This window comes from Leopardus geoffroyi, chromosome E2 (genome assembly GCF_018350155.1).
Source record: "Leopardus geoffroyi isolate Oge1 chromosome E2, O.geoffroyi_Oge1_pat1.0, whole genome shotgun sequence".
NCBI lineage: Eukaryota > Metazoa > Chordata > Mammalia > Carnivora > Felidae > Leopardus > Leopardus geoffroyi.
Genome location: NC_059335.1, coordinates 57,423,512 through 57,440,358, shown reverse-complemented (window position 1 = coordinate 57,440,358; position 16,847 = coordinate 57,423,512). Strand labels below are relative to the sequence as shown.

General features: G+C 58.3%; 1 long non-coding RNA gene across 1 annotated transcript; it reads right to left on the bottom strand.

Annotated features, from left to right (window-relative positions):
• Positions 1–223: 223 nt before the first annotated feature.
• Positions 224–16,390, bottom strand: LOC123578361. Its single transcript, XR_006702334.1, has 3 exons — positions 16,235–16,390; positions 1,536–1,669; positions 224–434 (listed from the first exon to the last, which is right to left on the bottom strand). It is a non-coding gene; the product is annotated as an uncharacterized LOC123578361 (long non-coding RNA).
• Between the last annotated feature and the right edge of the window lie 457 nt (positions 16,391–16,847).

Sequence of the window (16,847 nt, the reverse complement as noted above, 5' to 3'; positions counted from 1 at the left end):
CCCACCCCTGCCGGTGGCCGGCCCGCCCTATTTTTAGCTTTGCCCTATAACATCTGGCCGCAGAGTGGCCACATAGATGTGTGCAGCCTGGGCAGCTGAGACGGTGGAGGCAGGAGGAGGGGGGCACGGGCTCGCCAGAGACGTGGCCGGGACACATTGGGATAATGAGCATTTGCGTGCAGGCTCGGTCCCCTCCCGGAGGAGGTGTGCTGGCTCCCGGGGCGGGGGGAGGACCCTGGGCCGGAGGGGGTGGGGGTGGGGGTGGGGCGGCTCGCAGCTGCCACCTCACCCAAGTTTTGAGCTGAGCCGACAGGCTCTGCCCATGGAAGCTTCTTCGGAACATGGTGCTGAGTGGGGACCGGCCGAGCCCGGCTGCGGAAACCTCAGCGTCCTCGCCTCGCGTGCGGCCGAGCAGACAGCTGCGTCATGGGGTCCTTGGGGAGGGGTCGGCGAAGGTTTGCACGCGTCGTGAGTGTGCCTACCGGGGCCGGCCCGTGTGTGTTAGGGCTGGGCGCGGAAAAGCGCCAGGCTCAGCGCTTCACGAACGCTCTGTCGCCTGCTGCGCACAAGCAGCCCCTCTGGTGACGCCCGTTTCGCAGGGGAGGAAACACAGGTGCAAGACCGCCCGCGGTCTGGCGGCCAGCGGCAGAGCTGGGGCTCGACCCCAGGCCCCTGTGACCCCGCGACAGAAGGGCCCCCAGCCCCAGACTTAGGGACGCGCCCGGGGGGCGAACCGGCTCGGCCCGTGTCTGCGTGCTGCTGGGAAGGCCTGTGCCGCGCGGCCCAGTTCTTTCACCTGTGACACTGACTTTGTCGTCTTGGCTACAGTGGCAGGAGGGGCTCAGAGACCCCCGAGGCGGACGCCAGCTCCAAAAGGTCAAGCATCCGCGCCTCTCTTATTTGCCTGCACAGGGCCTGGCCTGCGTCGGTGCACGGAACAAATGTAGCCGTCACGACGACCCTGCGAGGAAGGGGGCCTCGTCTACAGATAAGAGAGGCAGGACAAAAGTCAGGTGCATCTCCTAGCCCCCAGGACACGGCGCGGGGCTGGCACACAACAGGCGCTCGATAAAGGCTCTTGAGCTGAGAAGTCACCCCCGCGGCAGCATTCGGATCCCAGGGACCCAGGGCCGAGCTGGGACCCGTCAGGTAATTTCTTGCAAAGATTAACTTCTAAAAAGGACCCTCCGAAGTCCTGAGGACAGGAGGGGTGACGGCCCAGGGACACGTGAACTACAGGTCTTAATGCGGCAGGAGAAAGGCTCTGGGAAGAGAAGTAAACAGGGAACAAATCTGCCCGGGACACCAGCCGCTTTCCTTTGATCAGAATCGAGGCAGGAGCCCGGCCCGACAGCCAGGCTGGACGGCCCAGCGGGCGCCAGGGCGGGGGAGGCCAGCCGGGGCCCGGGGCCCAGCCGGGATCGCGGGGCCGGCAAAGCCGCCCGGGTCTCTGCCCAGCCTCAGAACTTGATGTTCCGAGCGGCGGAGGTCTGGATCGGCTCCCAAGCTTTGTGGGCCGTCCGTCTGGGACTCACCAGCCCCTGACTATCACTTCCTGCGGATCCGGGGGCGAGGTTTCCTCTGGGAAAGCCTTGGGGCTGGCATGGCCTTTCAGGTCCTCTGCGCCGAGCGAGGGGCCCGCTGGGCGCCTGCCAAGGCCTCTCTCCCTCTGCAAAGACAGGAAACGGTCTCCTTTGAAACCAAAAAGGGCACAAGTGCTCAGGGCTCCCACTCTGAAGAGCAGAGGACAAGGTCACAGTTACAGGGTCCAGGAAGGAATCGCCCTGCAGCCCTGATCGGACACCCCCACCTTGACCAGATCAAGCAAGTAAACGCTCCACGAAAGGGGTCAGGGTGACATCAGTCCACGCGTCACACGGACACGCCAGAGACTTAGAGGAGTCCTGGGAGGGCGCCCCGGGGAGGTGACCGCACACCTGAGCGCTGAAGGATGCGGAGGGACAGACAGACGGGCTTAGAGCGCGCTGCTGTGGGCCCGCGGGGATCGTGCCTTCCTGGGCCCGTGCTCTGTGCAAAAACAAGGATGACAAGGATCCTACCGCAAGTGCCTTGATGAAAAGACAAATAGAACTCAAGCTGGAATGCTTTCTTTTTTCGGTTCTGACTTGAAGAGAAACCGAGTCACTTTCCTGAGCCCCTCAAAGTCTGGTGGGCCCTAGGCAGTGTGCCTGGAGATGGCCCCGGGGTCCCAAGAGCGCTGTGTGACCTGGGGCGAGCCTCCGCCCTCTCTGAGCCAGGAAGCTGGGAGGATTAAATGGATAGTGTGGGTGAGCCCACTGGGTGCACGGGAAGTGCCCTTTGTCATCATGTCCTCTGTACGAGCAGGGTGGCCCCAAGGGGAAAAGGCCCTCAGGTTGGCCGCCGGCCTCAGGAACCGCCCCGCCCAGCTCTGCTCCGGGCTGTGAATGAAAACAGATGTCCCCTGGGCTGTTTGTTCTTGGACAGCCTGACCCTGAACTCAGTTCACTCCGCCGTCCCGTTACTGACCTCCACTCACTGTCCGCCTCCCCCTTCCCCCTCAGCTGATGTCCTCCCATTTAGGGAGCTCTCAGCTTCTCTCTCCAGCAAGGCTCCTCGCCTCCTCCCCCTGCCCCCAGAGTGACCGGTGGCCCCAGGGCCAGACCTCCTAGGAACTGACCCCTTGGCCCTGGCCAGGGGACCTCCCTTACTTCCTTCCATTTCAGCGTTGCTGCAGGAAAAAGCGTCCCCTTTCCAGCAGGAGGAAGCCACAAAGCCCGGGCACGCTGGTTGAAAGGTCAGGTTTGAGGGCTAGGCTGGCTCTTTGCACCCGTGATCCCCAACCAAGGCGCTGGTCCTATCGGCCCCTCTCTAGCTGCCGGGCCCGGCTCTCAACTGACCTCTTTTGCTTCTCTTCCATGCGACGCGACCACTTGTTTTCGTTTCTCCGTCAAAAGCAGATCTGGTTTTGGGGCGCCTGGGGGGCTCAGTCGGTGAAGCATCTGACCTCGGCTCAGGTCACGATCTCACGGTTCGTGGGTTCGAGCCCCGCGTCGGGCTCTGTGCTGACCGCTCGGAGCCTGGAGCCTGCTTCGGATTCTGTGTCTCCCTTTCTCTCTGCCCCTCCCCTGCTTGTGCCTTCTCTCCCTCTCCCTGTCCCTCCCCCCCTCACTCTCTTTCAAAAATAAATAAACATTAAAAAAAAAAAAAAAAGCAAATCTGATTGTGAAACCCCTCCATATCCCACCTCCTAGACCAAAAACCTAGCCCTGGCCCTGTTAGGACAGGGACAAAAATGTACGACCCACAGCCCCTGCCGGTCTGACCTAGACTCTCTCCACCTGGGTGTTAGCATCCCCTGCGGGAGGGGGTTTTAATAAGCCCACACCCAGGTCCAGCCTGGACCAAAGAAGTCAGAACCCGGATCAGTGAGATCGGAACTGGGCGTTTCCAGAGGTCCCTGGCTGATTCCGATGAACAGCCAGGGCCAGGAGCCCTGACACACCGCAGGCCTCTCCCCGAAGGGCCCCCAGCGCCCCTCCACGCACCCTCCCTTCTCCTGCTGCAGCAACCTGCCCTCCCCAACACATGCACACCACCTGCCTCTTTGCTCCAAGGTGTCTCTATACGCTTTTCCCTCTCCCTGACACCCTTCCCTGTTTTCTGTGCTGGGGAAACCGGTTCAAGCTTCCTCTCATCTCCACTCTCGGCAAAACACAGGGCTGCTTCCTCCCAGAAACGTCCTCTGATCTCCAGGCCAGCTGGGTTCCCCCGAGAACGGGCTTTCAGGGCCCGCGTGCCTCTGCTGGATAGGACCCAGGCGACAGGACGGTGGAAATGACGTTTCTTGTGACAATGCCTGACTCTCCCAATACGCGGGAAGTGCTCTAAGGGTAGGGACTGTCTCGTCATTGTCTTGGGTGTTTCCTTTCTCACCTACTATGCGCATAGCACATAGTAGGAGCTCAGCAGACATTCACCAAGTGGCTGCATGGATGTGTCTGCTCCCCCGCCAGGGCCCCCACCCAGACGACTTTGCTGGGACTTCCTAAGGTCAACCGGCCACCGCCTGTGCCAGACCGTGTCCTAGGAGCCGGGAACACAACTGCCCCTCCCCGCCAGCTGTGCATCCTCGACGTCTGGGGCTGGACCGCCCTCTGACGCGGGGCCTGCCCTGTGCGCTGGGGGACGCTTAGCCTCTACCCACTAGACGGCAGCGATGTTCTCCCACCACCCCCCACCAGGGGCGACGGCCAAAGATGTCTCCAGACAGTACCGAACGCCCCCTAGTCTGGGACAAAGTCCCTCCCCGTAGAGGTCATCGCCGGAGGTGACCACAGTAAAACAGAGCGGAGTCAGGATGCTGGTTTATGGGTGTTGCCGAAGTGTCCGCATATGTTTCCCGCGCTTTTCCGTAGGTTGAAGTCACATACGCACACATTTAAAAGAAAAAAGAACGGGGCCCCTGGGCGGCTGGGGCGGCTACGTGTCCAACTCGATCTTGGCTCAGGTCACGATCTCACAGTTTCGTGAGCTTGAGCCCCACATCGGGCTCGGCACCGACAATACGGAGTCTGCTTCGGAGTCTGTCTCCCTCTCTCTCTCTCTCTCTCTCTCTCTCAAAATAAATACACGTCAAAAAAAAACTATTAAAAAAAAAAACCAACGTCACCGTAATAAACTCTGGCAGGAAGTGCGAGCCAAGGTGAAGGGCTCTCCGGTCCGCCTTGCGCTCCGCTCCCACGGCGCCTGGGGACCGCTGCTGCTCTGTCTCCCCCAGGCCCCCGCGCCTCGTGCACAAGCCACCCCTCGCCCCTCGAAGGGGTCACTGAGCTGACAGAGGGCGCAGGGGGGGCCTCCTTACCACCGCCGCCCCTGGCCCTCCTCCGAGATCCGGTTCTGAACGAGTTCTGCTTGTCCAGACCTGCCTGCCATTCGAGCGGAGCCCGCGACGACGCTCACGGGGCCACGCGCCGGCCGTCAGCGGGTTCGGGGTGAAGAGCACACACACGCTTCTTGTAGGTTCTCGCGCTTCCTCGCAGCTTGAGGGACACCCGAACAGAGAGGTCTACGAAAGTAAAAGCGCAGAGTATTTCAAAGAAGTCTCCGACTTCGGCTCAGGTCATGATCTCACGGTTTGAGGTCGAGCCCCGCGTCGGGCTCTGTGCTGACAGCTCAGAGCCTGGAGCTTGCTTCACATTCTGTGTCTCCCTCTCTCTCTCTGCCCCTTCCCTGCTCATGCTGTGTCTCTCTCTGTCTCAAAAAGAAATAAACATTAAAAAAAAAAATTAAAAAAAAAAAAAGAAGTCTCGCCCCTGCAACAGGCAAACGACCCCGTGTGACAAGCGGTCAACGGACTCGGGGAGACGTTCATTTCCCCGAGGAACGCACACAAGGTGCCAACGGGGAGGTGGACAGATGCTCAATGTCATTGGTCATCAGAGGAAGGCAAAGCAGAGCCACGTGAGAGGTCCCCTCCCGCCCACCGGGACAGCTGGCTTTTCACGCGCGCACGCACCCAGACGTGCCCGCGCGCACACGCGCAGGAAGCTGGCAAGTCTTGGCGAGGACGGGGAAGAACGGAGCCCTGTCCGCGGACGGCGACGACAGCAAGGGCATGTCCTCTGGGCAAACGTTCGGTGGCGCCCCGGAGAGCTGAGCACAGAATTACCCGAAACCCAACAATTCCACGCCTAGGGAACTACTCGGCGTAACTGAGAACGGGGACTCAAACAAACACTTGCTTTTTAAATGTTTTTTTTTTTTAACGTTTACTTATTTTTGAGACAGAGACAGAGACAGATTTTTTTTTTAACGTTTACTTATTTTTGAGACAGAGACAGAGCGTGAGTGGGGGAGGGGCAGAGAGAGAGGGAGACACAGAATCCGAAACAGGCTCCAGGCTCCGAGCTGTCAGCACAGAGCCCGACGCGGGGCTCGAACCCACAAACCGTGAGATCCCGACCTGAGCTGAAGTTGGACGCTGAATGGACTGAGCCACCCAGGTGTCCCCAAAATGGTTATTATTATTATTTTTTTTAACGTGAATTGGACTTCAATCAAAGTAAAGTGGAAACAAAACTACCCAGACGAGACAAAACGGAACTCAGTTCTCCACACCCTGCCTGCGTCGGGGCAGAAAAGCCTGCCTGCCCGTCGCCTGCCTGCACCTGCTTCTTCCGGCTGGTCTGGTCACCGAACCTTCTGCTCAGCGGCCACTCCCTCCCCGCCTCCTGCCTCTGTGGTCCGGATCGGGGCTCAAGGTCGACCTCACGGGGACGGCGGGGGGCAGGGGTCAAGGTCAGACAATCCACAAAACCTGAGCCGGGCAAAGCCCTCCGAGGTGCCATTTGCTCAGGATGCCATTAGAAAAGCGAAACAAAACCCCCGAGCACAAAAGCTCTGACTTCGGAAGAGCTGGACTTGAGAACATTCCCCCTCCGCGGACAGGATGCACGGCCCCGGGGGGTGAGCTGGAGACTCCGTGGTCCTTTTCCGGAGCGAACTCTTAACTTTCCAGGGAAGCAAACGGTCCCCCTGTCCCCGCTCGGCAGCCTCATGTTGTGTCTCCCTGGGACACAGAGGCCCTGGGGACAGCGCGAGAGACGGGTGAGACGGGAGAGGGATCCCCTCCGTCAGGGAGGGGACGATCCAGACCAAGAAAACCGGTACATGGTGCTAAATGCTATAAGGGCTCAGAAGTCGGAGGCACCGTGGGTGCCGTGTCAGATGGGGAGCCCCCTCTAGAGAGGGTGGAAAGGAGCAGCATCCGAGGGGCGACCTCTAAACCCAGAGATGAGAAGGAACCCAACAAGTTAAGGGGGGGTGTGGTAGGAAGAATCTTGCAGGCAGTGGTCACCTGCCTCTGGCCCCAAGCCCGCTGTACTGTAAACCCACGGGGGACCCGAGGGGTAGGAGGCAGCCCTCGCCGTATCCCGAGATCAGGGGAGGACCGGGGACGGGGTGGCTGGAGCAGGACTGCAAAGGAAAGCCGTCTAGTGATGAGGGTGCTGGATTCCCCCCAGGCCTGAGCCAACCGCGCATCCACGCGCCCCCTTCCCGGCGATCGGTTCAGGAAGGGGTCGGCCGTCTGGTCTGGACCCATGAGGTGAGATACTTCCGGGAAAAGCGGTCCTCAAAGCGAAGGGCCACGGAGGAAAAGTGATGCTTCCTCTGTGCACTTGGGCTTCATCCGGTTAGGATGCAATGCCAGGATCTTCAGCAGCCATTTTGTCACCATGAGAGGACAATCAGGAGAATGAGGCCAACGCGGAAATGGCAGCAGGGGGGGAAACCCCTGAGTCCTTGGTGACTTTGTCGACTTGTTGAGTTCGGTCGATCCTGGAGCCATCCTAGCCGGGCTTCCCGTTACATGGCACAAACTCACCTTCCAAAAGCCCACCGGGAGAGACTAGGGACTTGACTGGGTCCCCTGCGACTGTACAGACACATTGTACAGCCCATGCAGAACTGTCACAACCCGTGCAGAATCCCACGTGCCCCCTTCCTTCTTCCTTCTTCCTCCCCGGGGTCAACGAGTCAGGCCACTTGGCCAGGAGTGGTCAGTGGGGACAGCAGGACACCCCGAGGTTCTTGCCACCCTTCCAGGCGGACACCGTGCAGAACGCTTTCGCTCGGCAAGAGTGGGGACAAAGAACAGAACGCAAGAATCCTCGACCCTCGTTATGCAGTGCCTGGTGCAAACAAACCGATCACTTGGCCAAAACAAACCGTCCCGCCATCTATCACAGTGTGACAGGCCCATCAATTCGGAAAGTGACTTCTGCCTGGCCGGGCAGGCAGGGCCCCCGTCCCGGCGGGCAGAGAGGGAAGGTGACAGCCTATCCCTCAGGCCCAGGGTCCTACCTCCTCTTGGAATCAGCTGCCCCCTGCTTTCCTGACTTTTATTTACTTATCTTTCATGTTACAAGGCACCGATTTTGTAGCAGGGGAAAATGGAAACAGCAAAGGGTATTTAAAACAGAGGGATTCAGGGGCGCCGGGCTGGGTCCCTCTGCTCCTCTCGCTGGCTCGTACTCTCTCTCTCTCTCCCTCTCTCTCTCTCTCTCTCAAATTAAAAAAAAAAAAAAAAGAGGGATTCATGCAGGACCTTTGTTACACAGTATACAAAACAACTCAGAGACTGACAATAACAAGAAGCCTCGGCCCACAGCCCCAGTGTAGGGAGGCGGGTGGGGGGACGAAGAGAGGGGGGTGGTATTTCTCGGGCCCAGGATCTGGGGTCACCCCGAAGCAGCTGAACCACAGCAAGGCAGGCCGGTGGTAGTGGGGCCACAGATGAGACACAGCCAATGCTTAAGGCCTCATCCACGGCACAGAGATGGGGAAAAACACCCTGGCTTCTCCCTTCCTCTGCCCTCCAGCCTCCCATCAGGGCTTCCCGCTGTGTGAGCCCAGTGACATGGGAGCAGGGGACATGCTGTCCGCAGGAGTCAGTCCCCTGGAACGTCCCCCAGAGTGGGAGAGGAGGGCGGATCCGGGGGGTAAACGGGCCCAGGATCAGCACAGATAGTCACGTCAACCCCCCTCCCCCCGCCCAGCCACCCAGCCACGCACACAGGTGACTTCTCCATTGTCTCCCATCTCTAACTTACTCTTTTCCTTCCTCTGACTAGATCAAAAGCTGATAGAACCCAAAGCGATGGCAGAAACCTTCCACTGATCTGTTTTTCTCCGATGTTTATTTTTGAGAGAGACAGAGCGTGAGCAGGGGAGGGACAGAGGGAGAGGGAGACACAGAATCCGAAGCGGGCTCCAGGCTCCGAGCTGTCAGCACAGAGCCCGACGCGGGGCTCGAACTCACGAACCGTGAGATCCTGACCTGAGCTGAAGTCGGACGCTTCACCGACTGAGCCACCCGGGCGCCCCTCCATTGATCCGTTAGACAGCTAGCTATTCACTGAGCATCTCCTGGGTGCTGGGCCATTATTCTAGGCCCTGAGATCTGCAGAGCTTACATTCTAATGGGGGGGACTGGGAAGTGACATATTATAAACAAGAAGCAAACGAATGAACAAGATAGTCCCAGAGGGGTGGGCACTACGAAGAAAATAAACCAGGGGTGCGCAGTGAGAACGAGTTGGCTAGGGTGGTGGGCAGGAAGACGTCCCTGAGCAGGTGACATCCTAGTCAAGGTGGGAGTGAGGAAAATAAACCACCTGCGCCGAGAGAAGGTCGAGGCATATTCCAGGTAGGGGGCGCAGCAGGTGCAAAGGCCCTGAGGGGAGCACTAAGTTGGCCAGTTGCAAGCATCCTAAGGGCACTGACAACGTCAAAAGGTCTCAACTGAGCGGTGCTTAAACAAGAAACAGCTTCTTCGCTCGTCTCTCTTTTTTCGACCAAAACAGCAAAGCCCTTCCCAAGTACATTAACAAATGCAAACCGAGAGGGGGTAGGTTTGAGGGTCGTGGTGTCAGGGGGCACCCAGCGCCACTGACCGGGACACCAAGCGGGCAGGAAGCAGGACCCAAGCCAGGATGCACAGCGGACCCCGCGTATACCCTTGGATTTCCCTTCAAAAATGCTCGTGGGGACGTTTTCTGGACGGTAGAACGAGGGCAGAATGGAATCGTACCAATAGTTTCTAACTTGTCTACAGCGATCGGGTATCGCTAAGAGAAAGGACGGCCGCGGGTTCAAATCCCAGCTCTGTCACCTTGCGGAAATGTCCCCTGAGCTCTAGGCTCATCCCCCCTTCCCCCAGCAAATGGTGCGTGATGGCACCTGCCCCGGGACTGCCGTGCAGAATAGAACAGAAAACCCTGGCAAGGACTCCGCACAGAACACGGCCCACAGCACTTCTGTGAGGTGCAAACCGTGGTGATCTCACCACAGTGAGCCTCAACAACTGACTTCCAGGGCGCTTGTGACTCAGGGGCGCAGGCTGACTCACCGAGGACACTGGAAAAATCCAAGGCTGAGGAGTGACCTCGGGCCTGCAGATCGGCCAGAAGGAACAGACATCAGGCAGGAGGGACGGACAAGCGTGTCTGGGACAGAGAGACGCGTGTGTCGACATCAGAGGTACCAGCCGGCACCCCTGACCAGAGCTCGAAGCTTTGGCACGACGAGCGGCTGAACGGAGGGTGTCGACCCCACCCCCACCCCCACCAGGGCGGCAGGTGGGGCCCCCGGAGCCTCCGGGCTGACAGAGAACCGGCGAGAAGGCCCCACCCGACCCGTGGCTGTCCCCACCTCTGGTTCCTCCGCTGCGGAAATTGGGAAACCAGCATCCACTGGGTGGGGGGGGGGGGGGTGGGGGAGGGGGAACGGCACGGGGGAGCAGGATTATAACAATAATTCTGGTCATAAAAATGACAATAATCAGGGACACCTGGGTGGCTCAGTCGGTTGAGCGTCCGACTTCAGCTCAGGTCACGATCTCGTGTCCGTGGGTTCGAGCCCCGCGTCGGGCTCTGTGCTGACAGCTCGGAGCCTGGAGCCTGCTTCGGGTCCTGTGTCTCCCTCTCTCTGCCCTTCCCCAGCTCGTGTGCTGTCTCTCTAAATTAATTAATGTTAAAAAAATTCAATTAAAAGTGTAGGCTATCCTGACACAAACGAGGAATTATCCCGTACATCACTCAATTAAAAAAGTAGTAATAACAGGGGCGCCTGGGTGGCGCAGTCGGTTAGGCGTCCGACTTCAGCCAGGTCACGATCTCGCGGTCCGTGAGTTCGAGCCCCGCGTCAGGCTCTGGGCTGATGGCTCAGAGCCTGGAGCCTGTTTCCAATTCTGTGTCTCCCTCTCTCTCTGCCCCTCCCCCGTTCATGCTCTGTCTCTCTCTGTCCCAAAAATAAATAAACGTTGAAAAAAAAAAAATTTTTTTTTTAAAAAGTAGTAATAACAATGATCACACTTAGATAGTCTTTCTCTAAGCCAAGAACTTCACACGCTCACACACCTAATCCGTGTACTAGCTCTAAGAGGTAAACACGGCTATTATCCCCACCTCACTGATGGGGAAACTGAGGCTTGCCCAAGGTCACCCATCGGCCTAATGACCGCGCTGGCTGCATTATAATCAGAACTCTGTCACCTGAGGGTTCCGTCATTTGCTGCCCCAAGAGATGAGCCCCAAGTCACCCGATGGCCCAAGACCTGTACACTCCCCCTTCTGCCCCACCCCACCCCCCACCCACATACCTCTAATCACCTGGACCCCAGATACCCTGAAACAAGGATTCCCCTTCAACACAACTGCCCAGCCCCAGTCCCCTGGGGCCAGCCCGGCCTAACTTTCCCTCCCAGGGCCTGGCTGAGGGGCCCACACCCTGCTCTGCTCCCCGACAGCCGCAAAGGCCTCTGGACCATCCCTGAGCAGCTCAGGGGTGAAGTCCCCATGCGTTTCGTGTGTCTGGTGCCCACACAGCCCAGGCACTCACAGTAACTGGCTTTCGCTGGTGCCCTTCCCTCCTCCCGCAACGCCCTTCCCTGCTCCTCACTAAATTCTACTCCCCATCGTCAGGGCCCAGACCCTCTCAGGGTGAGGGGAAGGACGTGTCCGCTCCTGGGAGGGCACAGAGGTGAGGCCCTTGGCCCCAGGGTGAACCATGAGCCACCGCAACTTTGCAATCACCTCCAATGTCACCCGCTCGCCGAACGAGGGCCGCGCAAGGGCAAAGCACCCCCTCACACCTGCTTTCTCAGTTCCCTCCTCCCACCCCCGCGTGAAATTTGGCAGTTTTTGTAACTCTTGTGGGACAATGTTAGTAATTAAGAAAGAGCCTCGTATGTATTTTTAATGTTTATTTATTTTTGAGAGAAAGAGAGAATGAGTGGGGGAGGGGCAGAGAGAGAGAGAGGGAGACACAGAGTCCGAAGCAGGCTCCAGGCTCCGAGCTGTCAGCACAAAGCCTGACGCAGGCCTTGAACTCGTGAACTGTGAGATCGTGAGCTGAGCTGAAGTCCGACGCTCAACCAACCGAGGCACCCAGGTGCCCCAGCCTCAAGTGTATTTTTAAAAAAAAATTTTTTTCAACGTTTTTATTTATTTTTGGGACAGAGAGAGACAGAGCATGAACGGGGGAGGGGCAGAGAGAGAGGGAGACACAGAATTGGAAACAGGCTCCAGGCTCTGAGCCATCAGCCCAGAGCCTGACGTGGGGCTCGAACTCACGGACCGCGAGATCGTGACCTGGCTGAAGTCGGACGCTTAACCGACTGCGCCACCCAGGCGCCCCCAAAAAAAAAAAAAAATTAAATACTGCTTCCAAGAGTCAGCTGCTGCCCTGGGCACTTACGGGTGTCACCTGATTTAGTCCCCTGTATGTGTTTGTAAAGTCCCCTAGTCATCAAGCAGCAACATCTGACTGACAGCCGTCTAGGAAAACTGGTCCACGATGGGGAGAGAGGGAGAACACAACTGAATTTGCAGAAAGAGGAAGAGAAGGAAAAAGAGGAGGAGGAGAGGAAGGAGGGAGGGAGATTCATCTGAGTCGGGGTTGCCAACAATCACTGAGAAAGCTAGCAAGGCGGCCCCGGCTAATATCCAGGGGGGACTGGAACCTCCGTCAATTAGCAGCTGATAGCAGGTGACAAGGGCGGATGCTGGGCGGGCTCACGACACCCCCTGCTGGAAGCAGCCAGCCACTGCCGAAGAAAGAAGTTGGGCATTCACTCCGGGAAAAGCAAGGCGTCTGCTTCCCAGCTAGAGGGCCTGGTTAACTAGTTTCCTCCCTCGCTGAAATGACATCGGTCGTAACTTGGCTGGAGCCGGCCGACCTTTTATCTGTTACCTCCACCTGATCTGCTACGCAAAGTCACAACAGAGGCGACGCAAGACAAGCTCAGGGATGTTCATCGCTGCAGAGCATATAATGCTAAAACGTGGGGGGCGGGGACGGGGTAGCAGGAGGGACAAATGTCCTGGTGTGAGAGAACTGCCTAAGAGAATGAGATGTAGGTAGGCACTGGCGCTCCAGGCCCCTATCAAAGTGGTGCAGAACTCTACTGACTCGGGCAAGCGTTCGGAACATACTGCATTCTACGACAGAACGTATACGATATTTCAGCTTTTGCAAAAAAAAAAAAAAAAATTGGGGCGCCTGGGTGGCGCAGTCGGTTAAGCGTCCGACTTCAGCCAGGTCACAATCTCGCGGTCCGTGAGTTCGAGCCCCGCGTCGGGCTCTGGGCTGATGGCTCAGAGCCTGGAGCCTGTTTCTGATTCTGTGTCTCCCTCTCTCTCTGCCCCTCCCCCATTCATGCTCTGTCTCTCTCTGTCCCAAAAATAAATAAACGTTGGAAAAAAAAAAAAAAGTGCATTTTTATGCACGTGTGCCTGGAAAAATGCGGAAGACGTCTCTGAACAAGCGACATCCTCGTCAAGATGGAAGTGATGAAAAAAGAATCACCCCCGCAGAGAGAAGGTCTAAGGCAGGGGGGTCACAGCAGGTGCAAAGGCCCTGAGGTGAACACCGGTCTGGCTTGCTGTCATTGATACGTCAAAGGGTCTCGATTTAGTGGTGCCCTCACACCTGGTTCCATCCTCCTCCAGCCCATCACCTGCCGCTCCCCCCACCTCCTTCCCAGGCTCACTGGCTTTGCTGTCCCACAAACAACCTAAGCCATTCCTAGACCAATCGCTTTCACACGCTATTCCCTCCACCCAGAATGTTCTTCTTCCCCTGCCAAAAAAAGTTTTTCGTGTTTGTCCCCTTATCATATTTCTAGTTTTGAGAGAGACAGCATGAGCACAAGCAGGGGAGGGGCAGAGAGAGAGGAAGAGAGAGGATCCCAAGCAGACTCCGCGCTGTCAGCACAGAGCCCAATGTGGGGCTCGATCCCACAAACCGTGAGATCATGACCTGAGCCGAAATCAAGAGTCCGAGGCTTACCCCCAGGCGCCCCGACGACACCCTCCTGACAGGGACTTTGGTTGCCAAGTGACCGAAGCCAGCATCCCTAATCCTCCCAATCAGACTCCACAATCGTCTTAACCCATCACCAAACACCCACATTTAATGACCTCCCCACCTGATGTGTGGCCCCCCGGCTGGCGATTTAGCGGCTTCGTCGCCGGCCCTGACAATCATGCCGTTCGGAGTGCTAACTTCTCCCACCGGCCGCCGGGCCCCTCTGCGCTCTGGCCTTCGTCCAAAACACATCGCTTCTCTGCTTGTGACGCCGGGGAGCCACCTGCGGCTCCCAGAGCAGGTGCAAATTCCGGGCCACTCCCTGGGCCTCGCCTCGCTCCCCAGCCTCATTCTTCAGTTGCGATCAGGAAGATTCCTCTCTCATCGGAGAGCACAGCCCGCTGCCCCGGACCGCCAAGCCCCTGGACGCGCTGTCCTCTCGGGCCAGCCACTGTTAGGTCTTCTCTCCATCTTGGGAGTGGCCCTCCTCCCTGGTGCTCACGCAGCACGGCAGCCCCGCCGGGCTCTCCAAGACGCCCCCTTCCCTGCAGGAGCCGCTGTCACCTCCTGCCCAAGGCTGTCCTTCCGTCCTGTCCACGTCCTCGCAGGGCCCACCCCCGCCCCCAGCCCAGAGACCCAGGAGGAACGCACGCCAGCCTTTCCCTCGTGCCTCTGACCCCAGCGACTGCCAGTGTCAGCTGCCCCCCCTCCCGCCTCCGCCCCGCCCCCACGCTCACCGCCCCATCCCCCTCCTGGCTCCGTCCGCTCGGCCCCACAGCAGCCAGACAGCCAGACCTCAGCAGAGCCTTAACCTGGTCCCAGCAGGCCGCCGCTGCCCTGAGAACAAAATCCCTAAACCTGTCCTTGGCTCACAAGGCCTCTCTGGTCTACCCCCTTGCAGGTGACTCCACCCCCCCAAATTCTGCCTGTTGCTACATGGGCTTCCTTTTCACCGCTTCCTCTCAGCTCCCCCAGTTTTCGCAGAGGCTCAGGACATTCTTTCGGATCGTCTTGGCCTGGAACACCCTACTCGTCGCTGATATCACACCCTCACCTTAACCCGAATAGTAGCGACGGGAGCTAACGTCCGAGAACTTCTTTGTGCCAGACACGGCGCTAAGTGCTTTACAGGCAGAGCCTGTTGGGTCCTCAGAGCAACTCTAGGAAGGAGGGATGGTTGTTATCCCCGTTTTACAGGTGAGGAAACCGAGGCAGAGAGCTCCAGGGACTGGCTCGAGCTCTGGGCAACTGAAATTGGGACCAGAACCCAACAGACACTCTGAGGGACAGCCAGAGTCCCTCCCTCGCTCTACAGCCACCCCAGAGGAGGTCCTACCCCCTCCGGAAATCCCTATCTACCCCTGTCCAGGCATATTGCCTCCTCGGCTGAGCCCTCCCCCACCCCCCACCCCCCCACAGCTGGTACTCGCTCTGAGCAGAGCACCTAACGTCTGCATCATAAATCCCATATGGAAGATTCCTGCAAATCTTGGCCAGCGACAATCCTTCCCAACCCTGTATGCTCCTGGCACCAAGAGGTGGTCCCTTGGGGCGCCTGGGGGGCTCAGTCGGTTAAGCATCCGACGTCAGCTCAGGTCACGATCTCACGGTTTGTAAGTTCGAGCCCCAAGTCGGGCTCCGTGCTGTCGGTAAAGAGCCTGCTTCGGATCCTCTGTCTCCCCCTCTCTGTACCTCCCCCGCCTGTGTTCTATCGCTGTCAAAAAATTTTTAAAAACTTTTTAAAAATTAAAAAAAAAAAAAAAAAGTGGCCCCTTGGGCTGGTTTGTGACTTCGTTAACCCAATAGCATATAGAGCGAAAAGGAAAAAATCAGCCGCTCTCACCTCCTCTCTCAGAGCCCGGCTGCCAAGCTGTGAGGAGGGGCCCCGCGGAGAGAGTCCCGGAGAACAGCCACCTTGGACGTTCCAGCCCCGGCCGAGCCCTGTGCCAAGCTCCCAGCTGCGGGACTGGACTCAGGTGGGACCCACAGAACCATCCAGCGGAACTCCAGCTGGCCCCGGAACCGTGAGAAAATCACAAATTGTTTTAAGCCCCTGGCTCAGGGCATCTTTCAGAGCCTCGGTTTTCCCATCTGCGGGGGACACGGGATACCGATTCCCACCTTCGGGGTGTGTTACAAGGACTAAGTGCTGGTGCCTCGCAAATGGTCATTTGCTGGCTGCCGGTTTTTAACTTTGGATCGGCCAAGAGAACAAACCTTCCGCTGGACCCCAGCCCAGGCACTCAGGTCCCCAAACTGCCCAGACGCACAACTCTCTGTTCCCTTCCCCGACTTGTCCTTCTGTGTCCTGCCTGGTGCCGGGCTCCCCTGGCCAGGCCCGTGGGGGTGGCGACAGGCATGGGGACACAGTTCTTCCACTCACCCAGAGCAGCAGGTGGGGGCCGGTGAAGGGGTCCGGAGAAATGACTCCATCCGGAGGCACGTCGCTGTCCGGGGAAAGCCGCAGCTTAGATGCAGGAGACTGGCTGGCAAATGATCTTCACCTCCCGTCTCCATTAAAGGATGGTTTGACCCGGACCTGCTCCCACGCGGGAGAAATGAGAAACAAGGCATATTCCCACAGGAAAACACCCTCGGATCATCTATCGCAGGAGCCACAGCTTTGAATGCCTCCGGGGCCAGGCGGGTGATTGACCGAAGAACACAGACAAGTGCGGGACGCAGAAGTGAGGGGCGTAGGGTAGTGTCTGCCCGTGGCCTGTGGTTATTTCAGCGCCTTGTACATTTCGGTTTAAATCTAACCTGCAGACACACGGCGAGAGCGGGTAACTCGGACCGTAGAGTCGTGACTGCCCGGGGCTGGGAGAGTGGGGGCAGCCGGGGAGTGACTGTTAGCAGGTCCCTGTTTACTTTCCGGGGGGATGAAAAGGTTCCAGAACTGGACGGGGTGATGCTTGCCCAGCTCTGCGAACACACGAAAACCCACTCCGGTTTACACACTTGAAGTGGGTGGATTTTAGAGCGTGAGAGCCACA